The 18,853-nt window shown below is 40.6% G+C and overlaps 1 protein-coding gene and 1 long non-coding RNA gene across 3 annotated transcripts in view; one reads left to right on the top strand and one right to left on the bottom strand.

The window, feature by feature from the left end:
- The window catches only part of grin2ab (glutamate receptor, ionotropic, N-methyl D-aspartate 2A, b), a 150,605-nt gene that overhangs the window by 61,510 nt on the left and 70,242 nt on the right, over positions 1-18,853 (top strand). The gene's annotated exons all lie outside the window — the stretch shown is intronic.
- LOC148160317 (uncharacterized) lies at positions 1,174-17,311 on the bottom strand. Its single transcript, XR_015764192.1, has 2 exons — positions 16,499-17,311; positions 1,174-2,562 (listed from the first exon to the last, which is right to left on the bottom strand). It is a non-coding gene; the product is annotated as an uncharacterized LOC148160317 (long non-coding RNA).

Genomic DNA, 18,853 nt, shown 5'->3' with positions numbered 1-18,853 from the left:
CTAAACACAAGCAACTGTCCACCGTTGCTACATGTTCATGCAGGGAAGTGAATTCTGTTAGTCAGGGTCTCGATCTGCTAATATAACAACTTCTTAAACCAATTGCAACAGTGAACTGAACTTGACTGCATTATTAGATAACTAGGGTCAGTTAGAATGTATGTATGTATGGCTGGACTGAATTGACCTATTTATTTTTGTGAAGTGCCTTGAAATGACATGCATTTTGAATTGGCAATATATATAGACAAATTGAATTGAACTGACCTGTATTCCACTGCTTAAGATACAAGTATGTGAAATGAGCTTCCTCTTTAGGGTCAATGGACTCAGCCTTAGTGATTAGATGGGGAGCTTTTTCATTCTTTGAAGTAGAGCTGCTGCATCTTCCCGGATGCCTCTTGTATTCTTCCCTTTGTAGGTTTTCCAGCCACGTACCACTGGGAGGAAACCCCAGGGAAGACCTGGAACTCTGAGGGCCTGTGTTTTGGTTTCGGCCTGGGAATGGTTTGTGATCCCAAAGCAGTGAGCAGGAGTGTCTTTGGGAAGAGGGATGGTTTCCCTCCTGGACCTGATTAAACTTCTAATCCTGCTGCTGTAAATTATTTTTGCATAAATTATTTATATGTATATGTGCAGAGAAAACTAGCACAAATATCTTAACAGTACATAGTAGTGAATTTCTCAATGAATCAAATAGGAAGTGCTTTTATTTTGAAGAACAGGGTGTTAGTTCAAGCACCAGAGAATAGGCAATAAATCAAATTAATCAAATACACCTTTAGCAGAAGAAGATGAGTATTTCTTTAAGAGCTTTATTCCATAACTTAATGTACATTTTAAACTAATTTTAATAGTACATAAGTTGAGAAACACACTTTTACTGGAAGCAAAAGTGGGCCTGTGTAAAATTGGCCTCAATATCAACATTTGGAGTAATCTTCAGATATTCAGTCTACACACCACAAAGTTTTAAAAATCTTGATTTTGGAAAGCCTATCGGTTTCTCTTATCTTACCAAATATGTACTTTAATAATGGGACAAAACTCAATCAATCCGTCAATCCATCAACCCATCCACCCACCCACCCATCCATCCATCTATTGTCTACACCCCATTGTCAGGGGGGCTGGTCATTGGGTGAAAGTTAATTTACAGATTGTCAGTTAATCCGAGTTTTATAAAATATCAGTTTTATTTTGAACATGGTTCCTGAGAACAGAAATTCTTGACATTTAATGAAAATCCAAAGCAGCCTGGCATAACTGGAGTTCACATCACTTAATCTACTATAAAAGATGTGCAAAAACATGACACTGGAATGATGCTGGCCAATAATGTGACAGCTAATGTCACAGTCGTGGTCAAAGACACCCACTACCCCTATGTGCTCTGCCTCTCCAGAGACTTTTTAAAAATATGTCAAAGAAACATTTTACTCATTTTGCGCTCACTTGTTTTAACAATGCATGTTTAGTAGATTAAATTTGATATAGAAATATTAAACCCTCCTACTTTTATGTCAATATTATCATCTTGTTGCAGATATTGGACATGGTTTCCTGGTATTTCTCTTGCTGTCAGATCTAGAAGTACTTCAGCCGCTTCAGGGACTAACTAACTTCAAAGATAAAGCACATGACAATGCTCTAGCAATGCTTAATTTAGTGTTTGGCATAATTCATAAACTCTCTGGATAGTTTTTTATTTCACCTGAGTACTGAAGGTTCTCTTCCGAGGTAATAAAACATTGTTTGTTTGTAAAAGTATCTCTAAGAGTCTGCAATTTTCTTTGCATTTCTAGTGATCACATATAAAAGTTTGATATTTATTTATGCATTATTTTTGTATTTTGATCAAAAGTGTTGTCACACCTTCAGCAGTTTTGTCATTTTCTCTTGAACTGAACAAGACTACTGTACATTGTGCCTCCCTTCATGACTGCCTTATGACTGAATGAATAGATGCTGAATTAAACCATTAGAACTTCATACTCTACTTTGTTCAGAATCTGGAAGTGATAGTCTCATGGGTCTTGTTCCACACTAATGAAAGTTTTTCACCAGAGGAGTCTGCTGCAGTTGTAAATATTTTTTATTTCATTTCATTTTATTTTCATTGGAAGACTCTCCTGTCCTGGAGCTAGTTTTTTTTTTTCTAGGAGACTTTTCCTAAATGAAATCTACAACCTGCCTCTGGTCATGACTCCCACAAGCCTCCTCAAGGTTTTTCTTAATATACTGCGGCCAAGTGTCATCTCTACTGTAAATAATTCTATGGCCGCTGGGCTATTTTATCATGTTACATTTGTCGGAGTAAGGAAAGACAAAGCCATTAAGATGCTGTTTTTTGTTCTTTTTCTGTTTCTGAATCACAGTTTTCACACAATGTGTTCCTTTACGTCACATATAGAACTGTGTCTCCTCAGAGTTGGTACTTTTGAAACATTCTTTTGCTGATTCTGGCTTCTGGCTCTTCTGTTCCTTTCTTCAAAGGCATTTATGCTGCCTTCACTTAAGTCAGAGGTTCCCAAACTGTGGGGCGGGGTCGCGGGAAGCCGTCTGGATGAAAAAAAAGAAAAAAGAAAAAACATGAATGCTGTATGCGCTGGGTTTTTACCTTAGAATGGCCAACTCTCTTATTCCTCTGTCAATTTGATACAGTAGAGGCTTCCACACTTCCCATATCTGTGTCCGCTATCACTTTTATCAGCAGTTAAAACCATAGACATAATATAAGAGTAGACCCCGCATTGGCCGCTCCGGCGCAGGAAATACGACGGCCATCTTGGAGCGGTATACCCTCCTACTTTGCTCAATCAAAACAGCAGAAGATGCCTCAGCACTGACGGATATTGTTGTTCTGATCGATGGACGATTGATGTGAGGGCTCCACAGACAACATTTCACAAGTAAGATGGACATGGCAGTGAAGGAGACCTGCTGCTGCTCTTCAGAACTAAGCAGGTGTGTGTTAGAATCATGGCAGCAAACCAGCAAAACGCACTTTTCACAGTTTTTCCCACAAACTAACAGACTGTTGGGTAAAGCTGTTGGATGCAGGTGATGTTAGCTAAAAGATGACTAGCTTTTAGCTAGTCATCTTATAAGATGACAGCACCTTAAGCTTGTTAACAAGTAGCTTGTAGTCTACTGGTGTTGTTGTCTATGTTCAGCTACGACTCATTTTGTCCCCCAAAAAGTTGATTCCCCCCCCTTTGTCTGGAGCCAGGGGTGAGTATAACAGGGAGTCTCTAAGAATCCGCCCCCCACCCCCTTCGCTCACACACATCATTCAACCAGACAGCTATTTTTAAGCCATAGGGGGGGAGGGCAGAAATAGTTTGGAAACCACTGGGGGGGTGTACAGGAGAAAAAAGTTTGGGAACCACTGAGTGAATCAGGCCTGGAAAACAGCACAGTTCTGGCTAAGCTAATGTCATAACCAAAGAGCAGAATAATTCTAGCAATTTTTCATCTGTCTTATGTTATATCTCTCGTTTTGTCCCCCCAGGGTTCAGTTCAAAATGCATTTTTCTTTTGTGTTATTTTCCACATTTCTGAGTCCTTTTTCAAGCTGTATATTTTCCTTTTATGGTATGAATTCAACATCTAAAAGCCCTTGTAACTGTTCATAGGAGGAATTTTGATATGATTTGACCTGGGTTTGATTGGGAGAATGGCCAGGGTAACATAAGTTCAGTCATGGCCAAAAGATTTGGCAGAGACACAAATGTTATGTTTCATAAACTTTATTGATTCAGTTTTCCACAGATGTATTTTTAGGTGCTTGTGCATAAAAGTAAGATTTGTGATAATTCAATGCAACTTTATTTACTTAAAAGGTTTACTGTAACAAAAGCCGATTTTTACCTGGTCTGTGTCATAGTGAAAAGTGACTAGCTAGCTTTTCTTTAGCATAATCAATCAATCAATCAATCAATCAATCAATCAATCAATCAGACTGAAAGCTTTAAGACATGAACAGATGGGCCTGAAGTCTCTTACTCTTATCTCCATAGAAACACAATTAGAAATAGGGATTTCCTCATCAGGTTTGTCTTTTTGATTTTGAGTATCAGCCTATACCAAGTTCTGATCCAATACTACAAAAATAGATTTAAAGAATGAAGAAACAGTCTCTGATTCTAATGATTTTAAGAAGAATATCAAGACTTGATCTGACAGGAAATAGTGAAAGTTCCTCTGAAGACCAGAAATCCTTTTGTTGTTGACACAGAGGGATCACAGCAGCACTGAGATCATTTCCTCCAATTTGACATTTATTATGAAGAATTTTGTTTACACTTCATGCAAATATTACAGTGAACAGCAAACATAGGTGCTGAAAAATAACATCTGAACGTCTGAAAACATCTGCTGAGTAAAAACTCATTCATGCATGAAAATCAAAGCTGTTTGCCAGTGTGTTTAGCTAACAATTGTTTTTATCCTGTAAAGTAACACTGACTGTTGTTTTTGAGCAGATTTGAGTGTTAGTAGTTGAGCTGGGATCCACATGAAAGGTTTGAAAGTGTTAGTACAGATAAAATCATTTGCTCGTATAGAACCTAAATGTTCAACAGCAAATGAAAAATGACTGTGTAATAATAAGGATTCAGCAGAGACAGTGACAGAAAAGAAGTATGGTTCTTGCATTGTGTTTTGTTCCTCTCAAACAAAGGCACCACAAAAAAGTTCTGCTTGCCACTTTTTCAAGAGTTTCTCCTGATTGACTTGATGTAATCAGGGAGTGAACAAAGGGAAGCATCCTCCAGAGGAAAAACTCTTTTCAGATCATCTAATAACTTTTGGCTGACCCACAAGCCAATTACTGCAAAAGGTTCAAATTTTCATCCATAGAAAACCATTTACCAGGTAAGAAGACCTCATGTATTAGTTATTATTAATATTTGAAACCTAATATTACCTAAGACTGATGTTTTGATCCCTCTAGTCATACTGTTGGCTGCAGGTGGAGCAGTATGTTTAATTAGTTTTCATTACAGAACTTTAAGATTAAAAATGCTCTGCTCTTGTTTTTCATGTTCTAATCTCATCCCTGTATCCCAATTTAAAAAAAAAATTGGATACAAATATCTATATTGGTGCGACAGACTGGCAACCTGTCCAGGGTGACCCTGCCTCTCGCCTGGAATGTTTGGATGGATGGATGGATGGATGGATGGATGGATGGATGGATGGATGGATGGATGGATGGATGGATGGATGGATGGATGGATGGATGGATGGATGGATGGATGGATGGATGGATGGATGGATGGATGGATGGATTCAGAAACAAAACCTCAGGAAACAGGAAATCACAGTCAAGCTTGGGAGACTGGAGATCACAGTTGAACTCAGGAGACTTAGAAGTTGGAGGCATTGCTGGATCTGCAGCTGCTGGGGACGAGGCTGCTGCTGACGAACTGGTGTGAAGGTCTGGTTTTAAAGTTTAGAATTGAGGAGCAAGTTGGGAATCATAGAGATGGTGACAGAGACAATGAGGAGCAGTGGAGGTTTGCATCTGTTTAAGTACTAAGAGCCTGTCTTTTTAAATTCATCCACACAACTGAAATCTTTACTGTGTTTCATCCGGTATTTGAAAACACCAAATGCTATCCATAAACCATCAGAGTTCCCAAGCACAAACAGACCAGCAAAGAAATATAAAAAAATAAGTACTTTAAACAAAGAATGGTGTTGCTTGATCAACATGAATTAATTTTGCAAATGGTTGCCTTATTTTTGTAAGTAGATAGAACAGACTATTTTTATCAGTGTGAACTAAAGTAAAATAGTTCCTTTGATTAGATCAGCCATGTTTCTAAGGAACACAGAAATAAACAAAACCCGAAACCAACTCAAACAACCCAAGATCCTGACAGTTTGTATTTCAGGTCATATTTGTCTAATTTACATTTTTTGTGATGATCTGTAACATTTAAATGTGACCAAAAAAAATTATGTCAGGGGCAAACAGTAACACTGCTAAGTTATGACAGCTGCAAAAACCTCCAATTACTGCTAAACTATCACCGTTTTGTACAGCATGTACACACATATATAATATTTCCTTCATATTTAGGTGGATAATCTGTTTTACCTTTTTGCATGTTAGAAAACATTTCTATTTCTTTATTTATACAAGTAGATGATTTATCATGTTTCTTAACCATTTTATGGACATGCACCAACATCTACAAAGAGAAGCAGTGGATGCCTCAAGGCACTGGCGCTCCATATGTGTCATGCTTTCTGTTGGGAGAGGGGCACCGAGTGAAGCAGAGGAGAAGGTGTGAGTGGGAAACAGACAAAGAAAAGGTGGAGAGAAGGAAGGTTTGAGTGAAGCTTGTGTCAGAGGCATGCCGTGTATGTGTCAGTTCCACTCCCCTTCCTCCATGTTAAGAAGTTTCTCTCCCCCTCAGAGGGAAAACACGCCAACTGGCCCTGACACACAGAGAAAACCAGAGTTGAGGAGCAGACAGAAATAAAAGCAAGCAGAGGAGAAGGTAGCAAAACAAGAGCAGATGAACACATTTGTTAACATAGAGCTACATGAAGCTGTGATGGCCAATTATGTGCCTTGGAGAGCCTGGTTCTGTATGTGCAGCAATTCCGTACGAGCAAACAGCACAGCCCTTACTCAGAATTTCTTCTCCCGTGACATTTTATTTAGCCTGCAGCCTCCAGTGTAGTTAGGAATATCATGTGCACATTCCTGCTCAGTGAAGGATCATTGTTACTCGCTCAGGACTAGAAATCCTGTTCAGGATCTTATGGATATATCCTTCATATAGAAAGCCGTTTGGCATTCTAACCTTTTCCTGTTACTTTGCAGAGGTTTATCTCACTGATTAGCTACTTTCACGTTTAGATGAACCAGCTTGTGAAAAATAACTGGTTGTCCCTAATTAGGTGGATGGAAAGTATGTATCAGCACTGTTTTGGGTTCATTTTCTGTCGTGCAGTTAATCGTCAAATGTTTGGACAGCTCTAATAATTGCATAGCAAACACACCCAGATGTGTCAGTTGGGCCGCTGCAGCCACTAGAGATGTTGTCTTCTCAAATATAATTAATAAGTGAAAGTATTTCATGTTAGTTTAGGGAGATTTCATGTGTAGCAATTGTGACAATTGGAGTCTGTGTGAAGGGGACTGGCTCCTATTTTTGGACTGAGGTTTGGGTAGTACAGTATATGGCTCAACTGCAGTTGTTTTTATTTTGTTACCTTCTTGGCAAATAGGAAGCAATAGAAAGGAGCATTCATGGTATATGCACATACCAATCTTCTGTAGAAGACATTGTTTGGTTGTTGAGATCGAAGCTGGCATGTTAGAGACAGAAGTGCACCAAACTGGCTTTTTCTGGCTGATTTTGGTTTCCTATTTTTCTGACCTGAAAATGTCCATTTAGATCAACTTTTTTTTTTCTTTTTAGGGACTTAAACACATACACACACAAAAAAGCATGTTTTGATAGTTTTAAATGAAGGAATTACAGTAGAATCCCTATTTCATCCCAGCATTTATTTCTCTTCACACCATTTTCAGGAGAATTTACTTTTAGTTGGTTCATATTTAGAGGTGTACCTAAAATGAATACCATAGCGATGTTGACTGGTGATAAAATGAATTAATCAAAATTTATGCAGTGGTTAATTTAAACTATTGCAGAAACATTAGAGAGAGAGAAGGACTTGATTTGGAAAGTTCTGAAGAAAGAAACCACTGAATTACTAAGTAATAATAATTTATGTTGGGGAAACAGTAGAACTGGAAGAATATGAAATAAAACCCCTGAACTGAAGCACTTATGGGGACATCAACAGCATACCTCAAGAGGGCAGGAGTAAAATTATGACTTCAGAAACGATAAGTGCTCAGAATACACTTTATTTCCAAAAGTAGAGAGGTAATATCAGATATTAATATTAGCAAAAATAACAGAAAAGGCAGATTTTGCGAATAAAACAGAGAGCGGCCTCAAGATTACGACATAAATTAAACTTAAAAAAACGGCACCCTGCAGTTCTAATTCAGTCACAATAACCAAGCTATTGAGGACAGCATTCACCAACCAGACAAACAGGTCTGGTTGGAGCCCAAAGCACTTTTCCAAAAACATCAGGGAACGGACTGGCCTCCCAAAACAAAGGATCACTGAAACGGGTAGAAAAACATTACAAAAAGGACAAAGTTTGGTGATGGCAATGGATCACAGGGTTCATGCATTTATGTCAAACCAAACATGTGTAACTAGATATCAAGTATTGTTCATATTTAGCTATCTTGGGTCTCTCTGTTTCAGTGTTTTTGCTGACTTGGTGAGCCTTTACCATCAGTTCTGTCCTCTGAGTTTTGTATGAGATCCAGATATAAATACATGGAATTTTGATGCACTTTTCAAACGCGAAATGAGAGAAAAAAACGATGTATCATAATTCAATTTGCCCATAAACTTATTAATGGAAAAGTTGTTTGTTTCCTATGTCTGATATTTATTGGCATATCTTTGCTTTCAGTTACTGTCTGCTGTCCTTTTCTGGACTTCTTATGAGGAGCTAGAGCTTCGAAGTGGAAAAAAGTCTGGCTCCTGATTCTCCTTCCTAATCACAGATGGTGCTGTCCCTTTGGTTTCATCAGTCTGTGACCTCTTGTGTGCAATTGAGCTTTTTACTACTGAGTGTGAAGAATCTGGGAAAAGGGTTAGGACCTCTAAATCAGAGGTTGTAGATTTTTCACAGACGGGGTGGCTGGCTTTCTTCAGATAACAGCAGAGAATCTGTATCAGGTGGAGGAGCTAAAATACCTGTGGGGCATTGTCACAACTGAATGAAAAGGGGCCAAGAGGTTGACTAAAGTGCTGTAGTTTTTACGGGGATAGTGCCAAAGAGAGGTTACAAAGACACAGATGATTTATAAAAGAGGCTTTCATGAGCTATTATCCAGAAAAATGAATCTTTGCACACACATTTTAGATAGTGCTGTGCAGCGATCTGTTTGCCATGAAAATTCAGTTTACTTGTCTAGAACAGCAAATTATCTATTCAATGCCTCCCACTGGAAGTGTCACCTTGGAAGAGACTTTGCATTAAAAAGAAGAAAAGAGATAATTTTTTTATATCTGCTTGACAATGCCACTGAAGCGATAAAATTGCAGGAGAGAAGTATCTTAGAAGCCACTGTTTTTTACCAGCAGCAGTAGAAAAGAGCTCTGGTTTATGCAAAGACAAAGTTCTTGCGCACAAAAAAATATGACTGGTTATGACAATATGATAATCGTCAGTTATTAAGTCACTGGATTACTTTTTATGTTGTTTTATGTTCTATGAGTTTGACTGATTACATATATACAGAATGTATATAACATATATAAATATATATACATTTCACTCAATTAGTATGTGATTTTTTTCATTTATATTGTAAGTTTTATACAAATTATATCATGGCATATATGTTGTTATTACTACCCATCATAATATGAGGTAATTTTATGCCACATCTCACACACACACACACACACACACACACACACACACACACACACACACACACACTCACAAATATATATAACATATATATGATTGTGACTTATTGCTGTACCATATGACTTGCTATTAATGGGAAGTATTAAAGTGATGTACTAGAAACAAAAATATAAAAGAAACTAATAATTTATTTTTAAAATTATAAGCACATGGCAAGAATCAATAAATGGTTCACAAATAAATTCCACAAATTGCTCCTTTTTGGGCTTCCTGCTGCTGCTAGCTGTGCTACAGTGCCAGTTGCTCTCCTTACATGAACAGAAACATTCATCCATTATTTTACATGCTTATCCTTAGCTTATCCTTACTTAATGCAAATATGAACCTTTCAGAACTTTTGAAATACTAAATGCTTTTGCACATGTAGCCTCTGCAAACAAGAATAAACGGCAAACCTGAGGAAAGATGTAGATGCAGAAATGAAGGATGGACCAAGTAAAGAGGAGTTTTTGTTGTGTTTCTGAGGTGATGCCCGTTTTGGCAAGTCAAACTGTCTTCACTGCTCTGCTGTGCTCCTCTCCACTCTGCGTGGGTTGTTGCTGTATAAATAACCCTCTCAGAGCAGATCAGAGAGAAAGGGAAAGAGAGAGCATGATGGAGGCAATAACAGCGGAGGAAGAGATGGAGCAGGAGACAGGAGGGGGAGTAAGAGGAGGAGGAGAGGGACAACACACTAGGGAAGCAAAGAGCGAGAGAAAGTGAGAGAAAGGGACGAATGGAGGAACACAGTTGATCAGAGTGGTATTAGATGTTTGAAAGGAACAAAAAGTGAAGAGAAAAGGGAGGGAGAAAGAAGATTGAGAGGGTTTGCAGAATAATTGAACTATATATGGTTACAGTTGAGGTTGAGGCGATTTCAGAGAATGAGAAAGAAAATAAAAAAGGATAAAGAGAGAAGTGGATATGAGGTTGTACAATATGGAGGTTTTAGAAGGAAAAAACTGGGTTTTCCATGAGTGTGTGTGGTCTAATGAGACTGCCTGTCTTAGGCTGCGCTTGTATGACACCATCAGGGTTAGTCACGGGGAAGATGATTAATAGTGTAAAGATACCGCAGCAGCTTGTCACTGCCAAGCAGCAGATCTAAGATTATTTTATCTTACATGCACAACATTTAATACTAACATATGTTCAGTATTTTTGAGTTGCAATCTTTTTCATTTTTTCATTTAATGGCCAACAAACATTCAGATATTATACAGAATATCTGTGTTAGCTAACCATGCACTTGGTCAGGTTATATTAGAAAAATTATATATAAAAAATTCCCCTCTCACCCTCCGTGGGTGGTCTCTTTCATCCTCTGAGCTCGGGTCCTCTACCAGAGGCCTGGGAGCTTGAGGGTTCTGCGCAGTATCTTGGCTGTGCCTAGAACTGCACATTTCTGGACTGAGATGTCTGATGTTGTTCCTGGGATCTGTTTGAGCCACTGCTCCAGTTTGGGGGTGACTGCCCCGAGGGCCCCGATGACCACAGGCACCACTGTGGTCTTCACCTTCCAGGCCTTCTCCAGTTCCTTTCTGAGGCCCTGGTATTTCTCCAGTTTCTCATGCTCCTTTTTCCTGATGTTGTGGTCACTTGGTATTGCTACATCCACCACAACGGCTTTCCTCTGTTCTTTATCCACCACCACAATGTCCGGTTGGTTCGACATTACCATCTTGTCTGTCTGGATCTGGAAGTCCCACAGGATCTTAGCTCGGTCATTCTCCACCACCTTTGGGGGTGTCCCCCATTTTGACCTCGGGGCTTCCAGTCCATATTCTGCACAGATGTTCCTGTACACTATGCCCGCCACTTGGTTATGTCGTTCCATGTACGCTTTCCCTGCCAGCATCTTGCACCCTGCTGTTATGTGCTGGACTGTCTCAGAGGCCTCCTTGCACAACCTACACCTTGGGTCTTGTCTGGTGTGGTAGATCTGAGCTTCTATTGCTCTGGTGTTTAGGGCCTGTTCCTGGGCGGCCAGGATGAGGGCCTCCGTGCTGTCCTTGAGTCCAGCTTTCTCCAGCCATTGGTAGGATTTCCTGATATCAGCCACTTCAGTTATTTGTCGGTGGTACATCCCATGTAGGGGCTTGTCTTCCCATGATGGTTCCTCCAGCACCTCGTCCTCTGTTCCCCATTGCCTGAGACATTCGCTGAGCACATCGTCCGTTGAGGCTTTGTCCTTGATGTATTTATGGATCTTAGATGTTTCATCCTGGACAGTGGCTCTCACACTCACTAGTCCTCTGCCTCCTTCCTTACGGCTCGTGTACAGTCTCAGGGTGCTGGATTTGGGGTGGAACCCTCCATGCATGGTTAGTAGCTTCCGAGTCTTAACGTCCGTGGCCTTCATCTCTTCCATTGGCCAGCTAATTATTCCGGCAGGGTATCTGATTACTGGTAAGGCATAGCTGTTTATTGCACGGATCTTGTTCTTGCCATTGAGCTGGCTTCTCAGGACTTGCCTTATTCGTTGGAGGTATTTGGCTGTGGCTCCTTTCCTTGTGACCTCATCGAGGTTGCCATTTGCTTGTGGTATTCCCAGGTACTTGTAGCTGTGCTCTATGTCTGCTATCGTTCCCTCTGGGAGTGAGACCCCTTCTGTGCGGACGACCTTCCCTCTCTTTGTAACCATCCGGCCACACTTCTCTAGTCCGAATGACATCCCAATGTCAGTGCTGTAGATCCTGGTGGTGTGGATCAGTGAGTCGATGTCTCGCTCGCTCTTGGCGTACAGCTTGATGTCATCCATGTAGAGGAGGTGACTGATTGTGGCCCCATTCTTAAGTCGGTATCCGTAGCCAGTCTTGTTGATGATTTGGCTGAGGGGGTTCAGGCCTATGCAGAACAGCAGTGGGGACAGAGCATCTCCTTGGTATATGCCACATTTGATGGACACTTGTGCAAGCGGTTTGCAGTTGGCTTCAAGGGTGGTTTTCCACAGCCCCATCGAGTTTGCAATGAAGGCTCTTAGAGTCCTATTGATGTTGTACATCTCTAAGCATTCAATGATCTAGGTGTGTGGCATTGAGTCATAGGCTTTCTTGTAATCAATCCAAGCGGTGCACAGGTTGGTGTGTCGGGTTTTGCAGTCTCGGGCGACTGTGTGGTCTACAAGGAGTTGGTGTTTGGCTCCTCTACTATTTATGCCGATGCCCTTCTGTGCCGTGCTCATGTATTTATCCATGTGTCCGCTTATCTTAGCCGCTATGATGCCTGACATGAGCTTCCATGTTGTAGAGAGACAGGTTATTGGCCGATAGTTGGATGGGACTGAACCCTTTGAGGGATCCTTCTGGATCAGGATTGTGCGCCCTTCAGTTAACCATTCAGGGTGAGTCCCATTCTGTAGCAGCTGGTTCAGTTGAGCTGCCAGTCGCTCATGGAGGGCAGTGAGTTTCTTTAGCCAGTAGGCATGGATCATGTCAGGCCCTGGTGCTGTCCAGTTTTTCATACCCGAGACTCTTTCTTGGACATCTGCCACAGTGATGGTTACCGGGGCTTGTTCAGGGAGGTTGCTGTGGTCCTCTCGTAGAGAGGTTAGCCACTGTGCCTTGCTGTTGTGGGACGCCTCCCTTTCCCATATGCCTTTCCAGTATTGTTCAGTCTCCAGCCTTGGTGGGTCTGCTCTGTTGTTAGTACCCTGCCATTGAGAGTACACTTTAGCTGGTTGGGTGGAGAAGAGCCGGTTGATCCTCCTGGCTTCATTCTCTCTTGTGTATCTCTTTAGGCGGCTGGCCAAGGCTTGGAGCCTTTGTTTGGCAGTTTCGAGTGCTTCAGGTATGGGCATCTGGCTGTACTTCTTGGGTACTGATCTTTTCATTGCACCCCTTAGGAGCTCTGACAGCTGGCTCACTTCCCTCCTTGTTATATATATATATATATATATATATATATATATATATATATATATATATATATATATATATATATATATATATATATATAAAAATTCCCTTCTCACCCTCCGTGGGTGGTCTCTTTCATCCTCTGAGCTCGGGTCCTCTACCAGAGGCCTGGGAGCTTGAGGGTTCTGCGCAGTATCTTGCCTGTGCCTAGAACTGCACATTTCTGGACTGAGATGTCTGATGTTGTTCCTGGGATCTGTTTGAGCCACTGCTCCAGTTTGGGGGTGACTGCCCCGAGGGCCCCTATGACCACAGGCACCACTGTGGTCTTCACCTTCCAGGCCTTCTCCAGTTCCTCTCTGAGGCCCTGGTATTTCTCCAATTTCTCGTGCTCCTTTTTCCTGATGTTGTGGTCACTTGGTATTGCTACATCCACCACAACGGCTTTCCTCTGTTCTTTATCCACCACCACAATGTCCGGTTGGTTCGCCATTACCATCTTGTCTGTTTGGATCTGGAAGTCCCACAGGATCTTAGCTCGGTCATTCTCCACCACCTTTGGGGGTGTTCCCCACTTTGACCTCGGGGCTTCCAGTCCATATTCAGCACAGATGTTCCTGTACACTATGCCCGCCACTTGGTTATGTCGTTCCATGTACGCTTTCCCTGCCAGCATCTTGCACCCTGCTGTTATGTGCTGGACTGTCTCAGAGGCCTCCTTGCACAACCTACACCTTGGGTCTTGTCTGGTGTGGTAGATCTGAGCCTCTATTGCTCTGGTGTTTAGTGCCTGTTCCTGGGCGGCCAGGATGAGGGCCTCTGTGCTGTCCTTGAGTCCAGCTTTTTCCAGCCATTGGTAGGATTTCCTGATATCAGCCACTTCAGTTATTTGTCGGTGGTACATCCCATGTAGGGGCTTGTCTTCCCATGATGGTTCCTCCAGCACCTCGTCCTCTGTTCCCCATTGTCTGAGACATTTGCTGAGCACATTGTCCATTGAGGCTTTGTCCTTGATGTATTTATGGATCTTGGATGTTTCATCCTGGACAGTGGCTCTCACACTCACTAGTCCTCTGCCTCCTTCCTTACGGCTTGTGTACAGTCTCAGGGTGCTGGATTTGGGGTGGAACCCTCCATGCATGGTTAGTAGCTTCCGAGTCTTAACGTCCGTGGCCTTTATCTCTTCCATTGGCCAGCTAATTATTCCGGCAGGGTATCTGATTACTGGTAAGGCATAGCTGTTTATTGCACGGATCTTGTTCTTGCCATTGAGCTGGCTTCTCAGGACTTGCCTTATTCGTTGGAGGTATTTGGCTGTGGCTCCTTTCCTTGTGACCTCATCGAGGTTGCCATTTGCTTGTGGTATTCCCAGGTAATTGTAGCTGTGCTCTATGTCTGCTATTGTTCCCTCTGGGAGTGAGACCCCTTCTGTGTGGACGACCTTCCCTCTCTTTGTAACCATCCGGCCACACTTCTCTAGTCCGAATGACATCCCAATGTCAGTGCTGTAGATTCTGGTGGTGTGGATCAGTGAGTCGATGTCTCGCTCGCTCTTGGCGTACAGCTTGATGTCATCCATGTAGAGGAGGTGACTGATTGTGGCCCCATTCTTGAGTCGGTATCCGTAGCCAGTCTTGTTGATGATTTGGCTAAGGGGGTTCAGGCCTATGCAGAACAGCAGTGGGGACAGAGCATCTCCTTGGTATATGCCACATTTGATGGACACTTGTGCAAGTGGTTTGCAGTTGGCTTCAAGGGTGGTTTTCCACAGCCCCATCGAGTTTGCAATGAAGGCTCTTAGAGTCCTGTTGATGTTGTACATCTCTAAGCATTCAATGATCCAGGTATGTGGCATTGAGTCATAGGCGTTCTTGCAATCAATCCAAGCGGTGCACAGGTTGGTGTGTCGGGTTTTGCAGTCTCGGGCGACTGTGTGGTCTACAAGGAGTTGGTGTAGACCAACTCCTTGTAGAGTTGGTCTACAACTATATATATATATATATATATATATATATATATATATATATAATTTTTTTTTTTTTTTTTTAATTTATTTATTTGTTTATTTATATTTTTGAGATTACAAGGTCTAAGAATATTACTGAATTTGAATGTTACAGATAAGAACTGGTTACTAAAATACTTTCTCATTTATTCTCTACATACTGAGTTTGACTTAACCCATTCCTGTGCTAATCATAGCATGTCCAAATGATTAGGATGGTGCTGTAATGACACACTAAAATAAAAATCTTAAGTGTCCACAGGCAGCAGACCTGCAGTCATTTAACCCCGAGACGATGCGGTTTTGGAAAGGGGGAACACTTGCAACAGGAGAAACAGGAGAAAACCAATTCATCCATTTAAATTTTATATAAATTGTTCTTTTTTATTGGTAATTTCAACATTTTTAAGATCAAAATCGCTTTATTTACACATTGCCTGATGGAATACATGAAAGAAGACCTGGATGAGGCAGTGCAGTGCAGTGCTGTGGCTCACCTCTGGGGGCGCTGTGTCACAAGTGAATGAAGCATGCCCATTGCTGTCTCTCTTTATATCGCCAATCTACTTGTTTAATTACACATTTTCTACGTATGTTAACAGTCTGATGTATTTAATGAATATGTGTGACAAAATTAGTCTTTCTGATTGGCCATAAATATGCAGTGAAAATGCTTAGGGTGAAGCAGAAAGTGCTTCACTGACAGGGGGCAGTACTGAGCCTCATAGACACAACAAACAACAGGTCCTCTTCTTCTACACATTGAAAAGACTGAAAAGAGTCATGGTGGGGACGGGGAATACAGACGGACCAGAACTGTTCAAGGCAACTGTCTTTGGCTGCCAGGTTTTTGAAAATGAAAGGAAAGTAGAAGCAAGGACATTTTTTCACAGCAGAATGTCAGAGGTATCCATGGAGAAGGATAATGGATGTCATATAAAATAAAGATGAGATCAGACATGATTTTTAACCCGTTACGGGCGACCGGATCGCCGGCGCTCAGAGATGCATACATATTTTTCAAATGCCGGTAGAATTCGAACCACGTAAGGTAGAACAATATTTATTTTTTATATAAAACCGTAAGAATTATACTTACTTTTCCGACAATCCACATGTCCCAGAAGCGCTGCATGCTGCACTTACGACTTCATAGATTTATAATAAACAGAGGAGCCACACATGCCTGGCACATGTATACATGGCATCCCTCTACATGGTTTTTAGATCTGCGCCATCACTTCCTGGTTTGGATCTCCCATTCTCACGTCGACAGAGTAAGATATCGTGAGATATTTTCACAGGACTACATATCCCATCAGGCTTTATTTCCGGGTACAGTGTGCTGTACCATTCACATTGTGCCACGTATGCCACGTAGTGCATCCTGGCATACAAAATGGAGCCACGTGTGCGATACAAGTTTTTCTTTATTTTTTAGATCTTTATTGAGAAACGGTAACAGTACAAACATCCTAAACGGTGTAAAATGTACGAAAAAATACACAAAATCAATTAGACAGACGCACATCATTTCTATTTTGGCTTTGGATACATGTTATAAACTTGGCTGTATGTGCAAAACTAACTTTTGCAAAAACTCAAAATACAATTTATGTGGTTCATCAGGCCTCAAAGCAACTTCTTTATATTGACAACTTTCCAAAAGAATATTAGGAAATTGTTATATTTGCAATATATTGAAAAAAATTACGAACCGAATGATGTTTTTGTGATTTTTCTTTGCAGTTTTTAGCATTTTATTTTGTTGTTATGGATTAATAACATATAAATTATGAAAGACCTGGATTTAAGGATTGTATTGATGTATTGGTTATTGAAATGCTCCAAATAATGGCTGTGCAGCATCCAAAAATGTAAAAGTAAGCTCATGCGAACCTTTATAATTGTAGTCCTAATTAATTTTAACCAGAAAAGAGAGAGATCAGCCAAATAAAACATTCATTTTTATTACATTCAGAAATAAAAAAATAGTGTCAGTTTATTAAATATTCTTTTATTTTTATTGAAATGATATTGTTTGAAGCCATGATTACGTATGGTCAAAATTAAAATATATATTCTACATTGAATTTTGGATTTGTCAGACTCTGGGGGAGTCTATGCCTCACCAGTCATGAACCTCTCCGCTCATCACTGATCTGATACAATGGATTTTGCTTTGATCCTGATATCTGAATTTAAAAATATGCTGATATTCATATAATCTAGAGCTATTGCACTTAATATTTAAAGGGGAATTCAAGATACTGTTCAGTCTCCTCCATTTCTTGCAGCAGGTATACATTTTACTTCTGTACCAGATTTACAAAGCAGGAGCAAACAATCTTATCAAGTCCAGCAGAAGCAGTATGTATCCGTTTCCAGTTAACAATTGTCATTTCTTGAGCCAAACTGGTTGTTTAAATTATGTTGAAAAATATCCAAATTACATAGAATAACATATAAACTTTAAACCAGTTAATATTTTCAATTTTCTGTTTAGTGTAATTTTAGTCCATTCTTTACTTTCGACCTTTGTAGCTTCTTTCAGAAATTATTGTACTTTACTTTACAGTTTAAAAGAATTGTTGCATTTTGAGGCTCAAAACTGCCTTTCAGAAGGTCTGAAGGAATATCACAGAGATTAAAAGAAAAACTCTATGCAAAATATGAAAAGACACAGATGATATTCCTAAATTTAATCATAGTGATGGAAACTAGCTGGTGCAATTGAAATGGATACTTTTTTAAAACAAACATGCTTGGAAGAAATAGTTAATCATTAGCAAAAAAAAAACAAAAACTGAAACAATTATTGTTTGTGTCCCAGCAGTGTGTGATTGTGTGTGAATAAAATGAACAATATGGAACAAAATGCCCTACTGCGCTGCAGTGCTTTAATGATGGCCAGAGGTGTTGCAAGGCTAGCTGATGTTGATGCATCCCAGAACATTGCTCTTCAGACCTGCACTAATCAGCTGTTATTGGTATGAGGCTGGATAGCACAACACTTGAATCAAAGCAGCCGGAGAGAGTCCCGCATCACAAAGGCTGCTTAATAATGGCCAGCAGTGCTACAAGCCTGACACATCCTTAAATTTTGTGGGACAAATAACAGCACACTGCAGATGCACTCATCACAAATCTTGAAAGTTCTGTGTTCTGTGTTGATTATTGTAAGAGCTATTGACATTTTGCTAGTTTAGTACACTTGCTCTCTTTTTCTGAGCTTGTCTCCATCTGTCTTGTCTGGGAAAGGGGAACAATCAAGTCAAATGTCATCTGATAGTTGCAATTCAGTTTGAAGAGATACCACTATAATCTCAATAATGGGTTTCCTGTGTATCAGCCAGCAGATTGTCATAGCACATGAAGGCGGGTAAGATTTCTGACCTCAAAAGCCAGCAGTGTTCCTAAAGTTGTAAGCATTACCTCTCTGGAGCTGTGCTGC

This window comes from Poecilia mexicana, unplaced genomic scaffold, assembly GCF_051168715.1.
Source record: "Poecilia mexicana isolate PSO_F unplaced genomic scaffold, ASM5116871v1 scaffold_2, whole genome shotgun sequence".
Lineage (NCBI taxonomy): Eukaryota > Metazoa > Chordata > Actinopteri > Cyprinodontiformes > Poeciliidae > Poecilia > Poecilia mexicana.
Note: the sequence above shows the minus strand (reverse complement) of the source record. Positions and strands in the feature narration are given on the sequence as shown.